The sequence below is a fragment of the Salvelinus alpinus genome, chromosome 19, assembly GCF_045679555.1.
Source record: "Salvelinus alpinus chromosome 19, SLU_Salpinus.1, whole genome shotgun sequence".
Lineage (NCBI taxonomy): Eukaryota > Metazoa > Chordata > Actinopteri > Salmoniformes > Salmonidae > Salvelinus > Salvelinus alpinus.
This window is the reverse complement of record NC_092104.1, coordinates 30,250,286-30,265,822: the sequence shown is the minus strand read 5'-3', so window position 1 is coordinate 30,265,822 and position 15,537 is coordinate 30,250,286. Positions and strand designations below refer to the sequence as shown.

General features: G+C 41.2%; 2 long non-coding RNA genes across 2 annotated transcripts; one reads left to right on the top strand and one right to left on the bottom strand.

Annotated features, from left to right (window-relative positions):
- Positions 1–920: 920 nt before the first annotated feature.
- Positions 921–4,006, top strand: LOC139545302 (uncharacterized). The gene is made up of 2 exons (XR_011669028.1): positions 921–1,343; positions 3,101–4,006. It is a non-coding gene; the product is annotated as an uncharacterized lncRNA (long non-coding RNA).
- Positions 3,977–15,536, bottom strand: LOC139545303 (uncharacterized). The gene is made up of 3 exons (XR_011669029.1): positions 15,297–15,536; positions 4,707–4,770; positions 3,977–4,547 (listed from the first exon to the last, which is right to left on the bottom strand). It is a non-coding gene; the product is annotated as an uncharacterized lncRNA (long non-coding RNA).
- Between the last annotated feature and the right edge of the window lies 1 nt (position 15,537).

The following is a 15,537-nucleotide window of genomic DNA, read 5'->3' as shown; positions in this document are numbered from 1 at the left end:
TATGGGGATTCGATAATTTTTTCATAGTTTAAGAATCAATGAACATCTATGGACCCTCAGAACTAATCTAAACCTTTCTCTAATTAAGATGCAGATCTCTAGTACTCTACAAGCTCAGCTACTTCTGATTAATCATGAGTCAATGTGCAAATAACATTAGATAAATCTTTGTCTGTCAGAATGACCTTTATTCGCCATGTATATTTACACACACCCATAATTTGCCTTAGTGAGAAGGTGCTGCCAGCAATAGACAACAAACAGAATACAGACGCATGTCCACATAGACATCATAAAGAATAGACAATAAAGAACAGTAAACATAAAACATAGGCTGATTACAGAGGGAATATATACTTCACAGAGAGGCTATATCTATATAAGCAGAGGAATGTGTGTGTGTGTTGGGGGGGCTGTCACAAACACACACTGCTGTAGTTAGGGGACACTGACACCCTCTCTGTCTTTCAAACCAATACACACACAGAAAATCTCTCTGTGTGTCACACAAATTCTTATTTACAACGACAACCTACCCCGGGGCCAATTGTGCACGCCCTATGGGACTCCCAATCATGGCCGGATGTGATTCAACCTGGATTCAAACCAGGGACTGTAGTGACACCTCTTACACTGAGATGCAGTGCCTTAGACCGCTGCGCCACTCGGGAGCCCTAGAAGTCTCTCTATATTTGTCTGTCTGTCACACACACATATGCAGAGAGAAAATAAGAAGGGACATTGTCACAGGTCTGTGATAGGCTATAGGCTGTACGCTTTTTGATCCCTTCACAATGATTATGGAATCAATCCTAACATTTTTTATATGCTAGTCAGGTTTGTATTTAAGATGTTATTTAGAACATTTCTGTAGATAAAATATAATGCTTTTTTAGCATGTGACAACCCGTGTAATACGCTTTAGTCACGCAGGCGCCATTTTGAAATGAAAGCGAGGCTGAGGTGTGTAACCCCCGGAAGTCGCTAGTCAAAACAACAATGCACAGGATTTAAATCGATACATGGGCAGATGAAGACGTTGGACTTTATTTTTATTTTTTTTAATATTACTCGGCAAGGTAGTTAAGTACAAATTCGTATTTACAATGACGGCCAACCCCGGCCAAACCCTATCGACGCTGGGACAATTGTGCGCCGCCCTATGGGACTTCCAATCACGACCGGTTGTGATACAGTCTGTAACGTTAATCGAAACAGGGTCTGTAGTGACGTCTCTAGCACTGAGATGCAGTGCCTTAGACTCGGGAGCCCTGTCTGCCCAAGGGTAGTCAAACTAAGAGGTTACTGTAACTGGATCGAGGGTTACATTCACGATGTACCAGGTAAGATTATGTATTTGTACTTTTTTTTGCAGCTAGCTAGGTAGCTAACGTAACTTTGTAGGTTCAAAAAGGTGTAAAGTCGTTATTTTAACATAACTTATTTGACCATATTACTGAATGTTTTCAGCTATTGCTACATACAACCTTTGTAGCTAAGTATTTAGTTAATGTTCCCTGTTGTTGTGCTTGCCATCTTGGTTCAAGTATGGTTTCAGTCAGGAGGAGTGAGGCAGGCAGGTGTCGTTTGACAGCAATGTCACACATTGCCCTCACATTATTCGTACATAATTCATGTAGATGCGGGTCAGTTAGGAAAGTAGGTGTCAATTGAGTAATTCTGTTTCTATCTGCAAATTAGGATAATATTACTTTAGAAACAAACGGAAATGCGCTTGGATGCACGACTCGAATGGCAAGTGTGGAGGTATCAGTGTTGCCAACTAATTATCAGGGTAAGTTGCTAGAGGCAGGTTGATTTGTTGCTAAAAGTTGTTAAATGACGTTGTGATGTCATTGCGTGATAACGTAAAACTGCGTCATTACGTAGATCACACAATAACGTTACTCAAATTGACTGGCCATCTCGGCAAATAATATGATTTGACATTTGTTCAGGTACAGACTCCCACTCTTTTCTGTACTTCTGGCTGTACAATTTTGATTGAGACATGTTGATTGATGTTGTAAGTTCTGTTCAAGATCAAACATTCGTGACCAACTATATTCATTGGGTTTGGCTCGTCGAACCCGTCCTACTGCTGCTGCAGTCAGCCAACTATGATTTGCAATGTACTGAAATTGCTGCTGGCCTGCTGCTGACGTCACTCACAATGCACTTTTGCAGCCAGGCACGTATGCTGTGACTGAGTGTGTGACAGAGAAAATCGTTTTTGTGTCATTTAGAGGGAAAATACGTGCATTTTAGCATTTGAGTCACTTTTCAAAAGTTGGAAAAAGTTCCAAATAAATGTTTAAAAGTAGCTAAATTTGTTGCTAGGTGCGGTTTGAAAAGTTGCCAGGATAGTCTGAAAAGTTGCTAAATCTAGCAACAAAATTGCTAAGTTGGCATCACTGGGAGGTATGTGTTTTATTCGTGTGCTAGGATGCCACGAACCGTGATCCACAAATGGAAGGTACTGTATTGTGTGTCAAATTTACCCAATTTTCATCTGGAATAATAAAATGGTAATGTAATCCCTTAAATTACATCCCTTTATGTTATTTTCAAATAGATATAATAGACCCAAATTGAATAATTTTGACCCCACCAGGCAGTTACAATACTAAGCAGTATTTTCTTCAAACCCCTCACTAGTGAAAATCCATAAATCTATGCAATAATCAAACCTCTTAAGTTTTTAATTTCAGGCAAGTAGCCTTTTTTTGCATTGTTTTGGGTTCTGCTTTGATTTAGCCTAAGTTAATGCATTATGGAATTGTATGGACAATCCATATCATTATCTGTTCTTTGTGTCCCTTATGGAAGGTTCTAGTAGTTGAAATGCATTGCAGTTGTTCGTCCTGATGTTCTAGGCTGACTGCACCCATATGTATTATTTTGTAAATATATTCTGTTAATAGTTCACTGAAGTTTGTCGCAACGTTCCGGCCGCTTACTCTTCTTTTTTCTTTGGATTACCTGCCATTTAGGAGTCAATCTTCCCACTGCCTTCATCTCACCTTATGGTGTGTTGAAATAAATATTATGTCTAACGTTACTTGTCGAACTAACTTATTTTTTAATTTTTTTCCCCCAGGTGCAGTTCTACTCTGAAAGTCCATTCATCATTGAGACTAAATGCAACTGCAAAGCTGGCCCGGGACAGTGCAACCATGCCCTCGGTTTACTGTAAACCGTAGCTCATTACATTAAAATGAAACAGAAAGCAGAAACACCAACAGAAAGCTAAACATGCTTGCCTCAAACATGGCACATCCGACGCGTACGTCAGGCCTGCAGTCCAAACATGTAAATACAGTTAAATTATCGAAAGTAAAGCCACTGAGGAAAGGCAATGCACCTGCCAACAAAGTCCGCAGGACTTGAGGGGATTGTGCCAAATATGTATTGTCCAGTCCCTACACCATTGCCCAGTAAATAGTTTGCTAGGAACCTTATGCAAAACCTTGCTGCAATAGGAAGCAACTGCCAGAGATATACACCTTGCTGGCCTCCAACTCAGAGCATACTTTTTTTTGTGAAATGCAACAATTATTTCCTTGAGAGTATGAAAAGTTGGTAGACATGAAGTCTAAGTTGGACCAATACTTTTTTGAGCACTTCCTGCCAGCCCTGTGCAGGAATAAAGAAAAAATAAATCACACTGGTTGGTGGACAGGTATGTCTCTGGTCCACACTCCAGTCCAGTTGGTGGCGGTAATGCACCTTAAAGTTGGTTGCCAACCACCATATAAAATCCTCAAGAAGAAGGTGGAAAGGTGATACCCTGGTGCCATGGTAATAATAAATAATGTTGTAGTTTATTCAGTGATGTACAGGACTGGACTTTGAAATGTTTGTAATTCCAGTTACATGATTGAAGCTTAAAATATGTCTATAATTGAAGTTAGCCTATTTGATTGAAGCTTGAACTTTTAATGAACTGTGAAATGATTGATGCTGGAGACATGTATTTTGATAATTAAATAGTCATGTTTGAAAAGCATTTGTCATGGTATTCTTCTCAGGTAGAATCTACAATCTATTGTACATCACAGAAATACAGGGTTTTCCCTTACCTCTGTACATTGAGGGTTAGACAAATGGATAAATGCTTACAATAAACAATTATTCATTCATTCCCATATAGTGGAAGTGGGTAGGGCCACAAGATAAGAGTTCTTAAAAACAGTAGCGCTTGGAAAGTTGAGTACAGCATGTACAAACCACAGCTGGTTAACTGAACTGGCGAGTGTCAGGGGGATCACGCTATTAAATATGTCTTCTAAGCCTGGTAATCAGCTTTCAGGGTGTCAGTCTTTTACCCCAGTGTACAACATGATGAACCTGGGATCACACTGGAAACTAAACCGATGACTTAGTGAGTCATTCTCCTTTGCCAGTCAATCTATTTCATCACGCGCTGCCTCCAGCTGCTCTTCCGTAGGCAGGGGCTTCTGTGTAATCATGCTTTGGGAATAGCAGCTCTGCAACCTGGTTGGAACTGAAGATAAGCTGTCAGGATATTTGTGAACTTGTATTTTCTGGTGACATAAAAGAAGTGGGGATAATGTAGGATAATTAGCCTAATATAACAGAGATTGGCAGGTGTAAAATAGTTTACCATTTTTTAAATGTCAGTCAATGTGAACAATTGAGAATATTCATTACTGTAACAAAACATGAACTACAGAAATACTCACCATGGATCACCAACTAACTCCGCAGTGGGCTCATCTGTCTATCTTTTCAGCATTGACAGGGGCACTATAAAAAGGGAAAGCAAATGTAACTATAATGATAGTGTAATTTTGTAATCATTAGCATTTTAAACTAGCAGCTCAATTTAACTTCCAATAACGTTATAGGTCTAAGAGGCCTCCTGGAATTGTCTAACGTTACTACACAAAAACAGCCCTGTCAGGGTCCTCATCCGGCTGCCCTCGGCAAAGCATTTAGAGCACACTAGTGTTTTACATTATTTAAAATCGTGAATACAGTGCATTCGGAAAGTATTCAGACCCCTTCCCTTTTCCCACATTTTGTTACATTACAGCCTTAGTCTAAAATGTATTCAATATATGTTTTTCCTCATCAATCTACACACAATACCCCATAATGACAAAGCCAAAACTGGTTTGAAGATTTTGCAAATTTTTAAAAACAAAACAAACACCTTATTTACATAGGTATTCAGATCCTTTGCTATGAGACTCAAAATTGAGCTCAGGTGCATCCTGTTTCCATTGATCATACTTAAGATGTTTCCACAACTTAATTTGAGTCCACCTGTGGTAAATTTAATTGATTGGATATGATTTGGAAAGGCACACACCTGTCTAAATAAAGGTCCCACAGTTGACAGTAATGTCAGAGCAAAAACAAAGACATGAGGTTGAAGGAATTGTAAGTAGAGCTCCGAGACAGGATTATGTCAAGGCACAGATATGGGGAAGGGTACCAAAAAAATTCTGCAGCATTGAAGGTCCCCAAGAACACAGTGTCCTCCGTCATTCTTAAATGGAAGACATTTGGAACCACCAAGTCTCTTCCTAGAGCTGGCTGACTGGCCAAACTAAGCAATCGGGGGAGAAGGGCCTTGGTCAGGGAGGTGACAAAGAAACTGATGGTCACTCTGACAGAGGAGCTCTAGAGTTCCTCTGTGGAGATGGAAGAACCTCACAGAAGGACAACCATCTCTTCAGCACTCCACCTATCAGGCCTTTATGGTAGAGGTTTCAGACGGAAGCCACTCCTCAGTAAAAGGCACATGACAGCCCGCTTGGGGTATGCCAAAAGGCACCTAACGGACTCTCAGACCATGAGAAATAAGATTCTCTGGTCTGATGAAACCAAGATTGAACTCTTTTGGCTTGAATGCCAAGCTTCTCGTCTGGAGAAAACCAGGCACCGCTCATCACCTGGCCAATAACATCCCTATGGTGAAACATGGTGGTGGCAGCATCATGCTGTGGGGATGTTTTTCAGCGACAGGGACTGGGAGACTAGTCAGGATCAAGGGAAAGATGAGCGGAGCAAAGTACAGAGAGATCCTTGATGAAAACCTGCTCCAGAGCGCATAGGACCTCAGACTGGAGGAAAGGTTCACCTTCCAACAGGACAACGACCCTAAGCACACTGCCAAGACAATGCAGGAGTGGCTTCGGGACAAGTCTCTTAATGTCCTTGAGTGGCCTGGACTTTAACCCGATTGATCTCTGGAGAGACCTGAAAATAGCTGTGCAGGGATGCTCTTCCTCCAACCTGACAGAGCTTGAGAGGATCTGCAGAGAAGAATGGGACAAACTCCCCAAAAACAGGTGTGCCAAGCTTGTAGTGTTATACCCAAGAAGACTAGGCTGTAATCGCTGCTAAAGGTGCTTCAACAAAGTACTAAGTAAAGGGTCTGAATACTTATGTACATGTGAGTTTATTTCTATATATTTTTTATACATTTACAAAAAAATAAAAAATAAAGTTTTTGTTTTGTCATTACGGGGTATTGTGTGTAGGTTGAGGGGGGAAAAAACAATTTAATCAATTTTAGAATAAGGCTGAAACTTAACAAAATGTGGAAAAAGTGAAAGGGTCTGAATACTTTCCAAATGCACTGTATGTCAAACCTTTTGAATATATTTACCAAGTTACAGTATGTGCTTTGGACATACACTGCATGGCCAAGAGTATGTCGACACCCAATTCATAAACGGTTCTGTGTCTCCAAATTTATGGCAACAGTTTGGGTAAGGCCCTTTACTGTTTCAGCATGACAATGCCGCCGTGCACAAAGCGAGGTCGATGTGGAAGAACTTTATTGGCCTGCACAGAGCCCTGACGTCAACCCCATCAAAACACCTTTGGGATGAATTTGAACGCCGACTGAGAGCCAGGCCTAATCCTCCAACATCAGTGCCAGACCTCACTAATGCACTTGTGGCTGAATGGAATCAAGTCCCTGCAACAATGTTCCAACATCTAGTGGAAAGCCTTACCAGAAGAGTGGAGGCTGTTATATATGAAAGGGAGGGAACAAACTCCATATTAATCCTCATGATTTTGGAATGAGATGTTCGACGTGCAGGTGTTCACATACTTTTGGCCCTGTAGTGTAGCATGCAAGTAAGTTGGCTAACAATAAGCAGACATTTAGGCTCTAGCTAAATATGGTAGCTAAAAAGCTAGTTACTGTAACTGAAAATGTACACCGACATTACTGCGTATTTTGATGATCCACTCTCAACGGAGTTGTGGGTCGGTAGGGAACCGTACGAGGTGCCTTAAGGTACACGGCAGTACGACATAGACTCAGCAAAAAAAGAAACATCCCTTTTTCAGGACCCTGTCTTTCAAAAAAATAAAATAATAATAACTAAACAGATCTTCATTGTGAAGGGTTTAAACACTGTTTCCCATGCTTGTGTAACAGTTTAACTTTAGTCCGTCCCCTCGCCCCGACCCGGGCGCGAACCAGGGACCCTCTGCACACATCAACAACTGACACCCACGAAGCATCGTTACCCATCGCTCCACAAAAGCCGCGGCCCTTGCAGAGCAAGGGGAACCACTACTTCAAGGTCTCAAAGCGAGTGACGTCACCGTTTGAAAGGCTATTAGCGCGCACCACCGCTAACTAGCTAGCCATTTCACATCGGTTACATTCACCCCCCTTTCGACCTCCTCCTTTTCCGCAGCAACCAGTGATCCGGGTCAACAGCATCAATGTAACAGTATAACTTTATGGCCGTCCCCTCGCCCCGACCCGGGCGCGAACCAGGGACCCTCTGCACACATCAACAACAGTCACCCACGAAGCATCGTTACCCATCGCTCCACAAAAGCCGCGGCCCTTGCAGGGCAAGGGGAACCACTACTTCAAGGTCTCAAAGCGAGTGACGTCACCGTTTGAAAGGCTATTAGCGCGCACCACCGCTAACTAGCTAGCCATTTCACATTGGTTACACTTGTTGAACCATAAACAATTAATGAATATGCACCTGTGGAACGGTCGTTAAGACACTAACAGCTTACAGACGGTAGGCAATTAAGGTCACAGTTATGAAAACTTAGGACACTAAAGAGGCCTTTCTACTGACTCTGAAAAACACCAAAAGAAAGATGCCCAGGGTCCCTGCTCATAGGCTGAGAGGCTGGACTGAGGGCTTGTAGGCCTGTTGTAAGGCAGGTCCTCACCAGACATCACCGGCAACAATGTCGCCTATGGGCACAAACCCACCGTTGCTGGACAAGACAGGACTGGCAAAAAGTGCTCTTCACTGACGAGTCACGGTTTTGTCTCACCAGGGGTGATGGTCGGATTTGTGTTTATCGCCGAAGGAATGAGCGTTACACCGAGGCCTGTACTCTGGAGCGGGATCGATTTGGTCCATCATGGTCTGGGGCGGTGTGTCACAGCATCATCGGACTGAGCTTGCTGTCATTGCAGGCAATCTTAACACTGTGCGTTACAGGGAAGACATCCTCCTCCCTCATGTGGTACCCTTCCTGCAGGCTCATCCTGACAAGACCCTCCAGCATGACAATGCCACCACCCATACTGCTTGTTCTGTGCATGATTTCCTACAAGACAGGAATGTCAGTGTTCTGCCATGGCCAGCGAAGAGCCCGGATCTCAATCCCATGAGCACGTCTAGGACCTGTTGGATCGGAGGGTGAGGGCTAGGGCCATTCCCCCCAGAAATGTCCGGGAACTTGCAGGTGCCTTGGTGGAAGAGTGGGGTAACATCTCACAGCAAGAACTGGCAAATCTGGAGCAGTCCATGAGGAGGAGATGCACTGCAGTACTTAATGCAGCTGGTGGCCACACCAGATACTGACTGTGACTTTTGATTTTGACCTCCCTTTTGTTCAGGGACACATTATTCAATTTCTGTTAGTCACATATCTGTGGAACTTGTTCAGTTTATGTCTCAGTTGTTGAATCTTGTTATGTTCATACAAATATTTACACATGTTAAGTTTGCTGAAAATAAACGCGGTTGACAGTAAGAGGACGTTTATTTTTTTGCTGAGTTTACTATCTTAACTAGCTACCATCACACAACAACATGTTGGCTGGGCTTACTTCCGGGGTCATATGATTTCCCCAACCTCACTTTCATTTCAAAATGTCGCCTGAAGCGTGACTAAATTAAATGTTTTGTGCTGATGAAGTCTGCAAAGTTGAAGAAAGTGTGGAAAAGGTGGAAAAGAATAACAATATCAACCATAGACGTCTCACTGATCTGGAACAATACACAAGAAGATGGAACCTGAGACTCTACGGCATGACAGAGGTGGAGAATGAGGATGTGCGAGGGGAGGCTATCCGCATCTGCCAAGAAGTTATGCCTGCAGAGAAGAACAAAGTTGGTGATACCATCGACGTTGGTCATCGCCTCGGCAAGAAGCAACAGCAAAATGATTCAAGACCAAGGGGTATCATTATCCTCTTCACTGCCAGATACTACAGGGATGCTGTCTGGAAAGCTGCTAGGAAGAACGCCTTCCTTCAGAGCCATGGTATGCGTTTCGCCGAGCATCTCAGCCCGGAGGACATAGAAAGAAGGAACACCAGATGACTATTTTTCGTAATACTCAGGTACCTCAATTTATTAGTTTGTTCTTGTATGACCAGAAGGCCTATTTTGTTTACAAACTTACGAAGAAGACTGGAAGTTGTATTTATTTTTTATGTATGCAGTAACTAAGATACTGTTTTAAAGGGCATACAGGTCTGCTCTGACTTTACATGGTTATTGTTCTATTTAGTTATTAATACTTATTTCCAAATGATAGAGGTCTTAGGAACATGTATATGTAAAACATTTTTTATTAAAAAAATGTTATGATCAGTTTTCATATGCACTTAAAATAGTAGGTACCCTTTTATTTAAATTATTATTTTATATTTTATGTCTCAGAATAGTTCCTGATTACACTAAGGAGGGGTTTTAGTCTCTCTTACTACAAAGAACCCTTGGTTTGGTCTTGAACATAATTTTATGTTGAGTTGAATTTCAAAAGCCGGATAAACTCTAGCTCAGAGTTTATGGAATAAGCTATTTTCACTTTAAGTTGACTTAAATGGTGCAGATCTCGGTTCCTTATCTCTTGCGTTCACTGCTCCTACGTTTATGACTCATCCTACTACAGTTTATACTTTTATATAATCTTTGTTGTTTTGTCTTTGTCTATAGTTTCTCTTAATGCTAGGGGGTTACGAAACAATGTGAAGCGCAAGGCCTTATTTTTATTTGCTAAACAATTTCGAACAGATTTTGCCTTTTTCAAGAGTCTCACTCAATTTCAGCTGATGCCAACTTCTGGAGGTCACAGTGGGGCAACAATATTTGGCTTTCCCATGGATCTGAACGCTCCGCTGGTGTCACTACAATGAAAAATACCATTGGTGGTAATGTTCTACACTCGGAATGTGACCCCTTTGGTCACTTTATTTGTCTTGTGATCAGTTACAATGACATTACGCTCATTACTGTAAACTTCTACGGGTAAAACACCAAACATGAGAATGATGAGTTGCTTGAATCTATAGAGAAACATATACTTCATTGGTTATCCAAATTTCCGAATTTGTTATTATTGATAGGAGGGGACTTTAACATTACTATAGATAATTCAACTGATAGATGGCCCCCAGGTAGGCCAACCAATCAGAATTTGGGTTTAATACTTTTTATGGAAAAGTTTGACCTTACTGATATATGGAGAGAGAGGTTTCCGGCCAACAGATCATTCACTTGGAGTAACAAAACAGGTTCCAGACAATCCAGAATAGATTTGTGGCTTATATCCAAATGTATTGATAGTGAGTGTGTTACTACAAATAGTTGTACTACTCCCTTCACAGACCATAGGGCCATTTACATTGATATCAAAATATTTACCCCTGATACTAACCTTGGTAGAGCATCCTACTGGAAGCTAAATAGTTTATTAAATAATGATATAGTTAAGTTTGAGGTTAAAGATCTGCTTTCACACTTTTGGGAAAGGGCTTGTGAAGAAAAATATTATTGCAAGAACAGGGAGCTCTTTAAATTTGAGGTGTCCAAATACCTTAGAAAATATGGTAGTAATCTTGCTAAGACCAGAAGAAATGAGGAGGAAAAGGTGATCATTAAGATAACTTCCCTTTCTCAGAGGTCCCCAACCGTCCTCTCGGGGGAGGAGAAGATGGAACTGATTGAGTTACAAAATAAACTGGATAATATATACAGATTAAAAGCAGGAGCCTTTATTAGATCTAGAAAAAATTCATTGAGGAGGGAGAACAGAATTCATCCTATTTCTTTAGACTTGAGAAATTTCACTTTACAAATAACACTATCCATAAGTTAAACATTGATGGTGTTATTACAGATGACCAAACATGAAAAGCTAAATTCCTCTTCCACTCCCTTGAGAGACTTGGCTTTGTTTTTTTTTCTGTAAGGCTATTAAGACTCTCTATACGAATGGTACCAGCTCTATCAAATTGAAATATGGCACCTCACCTAGATTTGAGTTAAAGAGAGGAATTAGGCAAGGTTGTCCTATCTCTCCGTACCTGTTTTTATTAATCACCCAACTTCTTACAAATTCTTTAAATAATAGTCCTGTACAAGGTATTTCCATAGCTGGTAAAGAAATTATTATAAGCCAGCTGGCTGACGATACTACACTTTTTCTGAAAGACGCTAACCAAATTCCCATATCGATCAATGTGATACAATCCTTTTCCAAAGTGTCTGGTCTATATCTTAACATTAATAAATGTGAACTCATGGCTGTCAAAGATTGTGTGACACCCTCATATTATGGTATTCCAGTAAAATAAGAACTTACATATTTAGGCATAACCATTACAAAGGATCAGAAGTCTAGAGGCTTACTAAATTTTAACCCTCTTATTAAAAAAAACCCAGAAGAAGCTAAATCAATGGCTACAGAGGGACTTATCTTTAAAAGGAAGAGTCCTAATAACCAAGGCTGAAGGTATCTCTAGACTAACATATGGCGCTCTATCTTTATATCTTGACGGTAAAATAAGCAAGGAGATAGACCAGATGCTTTTCAACTTTCTGTGGAGAAACAGTAGCCATTACATTAAGAAAACTGTTGTAATGAACACTTATGAGAATGGTGGACTGAATTTTCTGGACTTTACTACCTTAAATAATATATATACAGTGGGGAGAACAAGTATTTGATACACTGCCGATTTTGCAGGTTTTCCTACTTACAAAGCATGTAGAGGTCTGTAATTTTTATCATAGGTACACTTCAACTGTGAGAGACGGAATCTAAAACAAAAATCCAGAAAATCACATTGTATGATTTTTAAATAATTAATTTGCATTTTATTGCATGACATAAGTATTTGATCACCTACCAACCAGTAAGAATTCCGGCTCTCACAGACCTGTTAGTTTTTCTTTAAGAAGCCCTCCTGTTCTCCACTCATTACCTGTATTAACTGCACCTGTTTGAACTCGTTACCTGTATAAAAGACACCTGTCCACACACAATCAAACAGATTCCAACCTCTCCACAATGGCCAAGACCAGAGAGCTGTGTAAGGACATCAGGGATAAAATTGTAGACCTGCACAAGGCTGGGATGGGCTACAGGACAATAGGCAAGCAGCTTGGTGAGAAGGAAACAACTGTTGGCGCAATTATTAGAAATGGAAGAGGTTCAAGATGACGGTCAATCACCCTCGGTCTGGGGCTCCATGCAAGATTTCACCTCGTGGGGCATCAATGATCATGAGGAAGGTGAGGGATCAGCCCAGAACTACACGGCAGGACCTGGTCAATGACCTGAAGAGAGCTGGGACCACAGTCTCAAAGAAAACCATTAGTAACACACTACGCCGTCATGGATTAAAATCCTGCAGCGCACGCAAGGTCCCCCTGCTTAAGCCAGTGCATGTCCAGGCCTGTCTGAAGTTTGCCAATGACCATCTGGATGATCCAGAGGAGGAATGGGAGAAGGTCATGTGGTCTGATGAGACAAAAATAGAGCTTTTTGGTCTAACTCCACTCGCCGTGTTTGGAGGAAGAAGAAGTATGAGTACAACCCCAAGAACACCATCCCAACCGTGAAGCATGGAGGTGGAAACATCATTCTTTGGGGATGCTTTTCTGCAAAGGGGACAGGACGACTGCGCCGTATTGAGGGGAGGATGGATGGGGCCATGTATCGCGAGATCTTGGCCAACAACCTCCTTCCCTCAGTAAGAGCATTGAAGATGGGTCGTGGCTGGGTCTTCCAGCATGACAACGACACGAAGCACACAGCCATGGCAACTAAGGAGTGGCTCCGTAAGAAGCATCTCAAGGTCCTGGAGTGGCCTAGCCAGTCTCCAGACCTGAACCCAATAGAAAATCTTTGGAGGGAGCTGAAAGTCCGTATTGCCCAGCGACAGCCCCGAAACCTGAAGGATCTGGAGAAGGTCTGTATGGAGGAGTGGGCCAAAATCCCTGCTGCAGTGTGTGCAAACCTGGTCAAGAACTACAGGAAACGTATGATCTCTGTAATTGCAAACTAAGGTTTCTGTACCAAATATTAAGTTCTGCTTTTCTGATGTATCAAATACTTATGTCATGCAATAAAATGCAAATTAATTACTTAAAAATCATACAATGTGATTTTCTGGATTTTTGTTTTAGATTCCGTCTCTCATAGTTGAAGTGTACCTATGATAAAAATTACAGACCTCTACATGCTTTGTAAGTAGGAAAACCTGCAAAATCGGCAGTGTATCAAATACTTGTTCTCCCCACTGTATATATTTTTTTAATTTTATCCCCAATTTTCGTGGTATCCAATCGCTAGTAATTACGATCTTGTCTCATCGCTACAACTCCCGTACGGGCTCGGGAGAAACGAAGGTCGAAAGCCATGCGTCATCCGAAGCACAACCCAACCAAGCCGCACTGCTTCTTAACACAGCGCGCCTCCAACCCGGAAGCCAGCCGCACCAATGTGTCGGAGGAAACACCGTGCACCTGGCCCCCTCGGTTAGCGCGCACTGCGCCCGGCCCGCCAGGAGTCGCTGGAGCCGATGAGACAAGGATATCCCTACTGGCCAAACCCTCCCTAACCCGGACGACGCTATGCCAATTGTGCGTCGCCCCACGGACCTCCCGGTCGCGGCCGGCTGCGACAGAGCCTGGGCGCGAACCCAGAGACTCTGGTGGCGCAGCTAGCACTGCATCGCAATTTTGCCCTAGACCACTGCGCCACCCGGGAGGCTAAATAATACTTTTAAGATCAATTGGATAGAACAATTCCTAAGAAGACCCACTCTATTTGGAATTTTATTCCTCATCATGTCTTCTCTACTTTTGGTGGCCTTAACTTCATGTTTGTTTGCAATTATAATATTGACAAAGTTCCAGTGAAACTTTCTGCTTTTCATTGGCAGATTTTCTTGTCATGGTCCTTAATTTATAAGCATAATTTTTCTCCACACAGATATTATATATGGAATAATTGGGATATATTGTATAAAATACATCTTTGTTTTTAGAATATTGGTTCTGAAATAATATCCTATTGGTGAGCCAACTGGTAAATGCAGAGGGTCTTTTACTTAGTCATAAGGAATTCTTATCACTTTACAAGATCCCTGTAACACCTAAAGATTTTGCAATTGTTTTAGATGTCATTCCCTCAGGTGTTGCTTTATTATTCAGGAACGTGTCAAGACCTGACTCTCAGAGCCTACCTTCCATTGACCCGGTTGACTCATCAGTAGGAAAGATTTGTTTCTCTTTTGGTCCATTCAACAACAGAGCGATACGAACCTTGTTTCAGCAGGATGTTGTATCTATCTATACCTTATGTCATGCCTTATTGGAATGGATTTATTGATAATATCTGTTGGAAAAAAGTTTGGATGTTGCCACACACATACCTACTTGTTAACAAAATGAAGGAAGTTTCCTTTAAAATTATTCATAAATATTATCCTGCCAACCACTATATGAAGAAGTTTAAGGAAAACATCAACTCAAATTGTTCCTTTTGTAATGACCACCCAGAAACAGTGTTGCATCTTTTTTTGGCATTGTATTAATGTAAGAAAACTGTGGCAAGACATCAGTAGATTTATAATTGAACACATTTATGAAGATCTTACACTATCATGGAGAGATTACTGCTTGGATTCTTTACCTATGATAGAAATAAGCTGAAACATTTTATGTAATTCATTTCATTATTCTTTTGGACAAATTTCATATTCACAAATGTACATTTACAAACAAAACACGACATTTTCTTACCTTACAAAAAGAAATTGAACTGTATTTTAAGACAATTAAATACTCTACTAACAAAAAAGCTGTTAGAATAATAAGTGTATGTTTGTCCCTTAAGGTCCTTGTGTAATGTGCTATTGTACCCCCTAGCCCAATTGTCCTTTGTATATTATTTATATATACTTGTGTTCCCACATGTACTTCCTGTATTGATTTGTTGTTAATTAAAAAAATACAAAAAAAGTCTGCGACAAATGACTTCCTG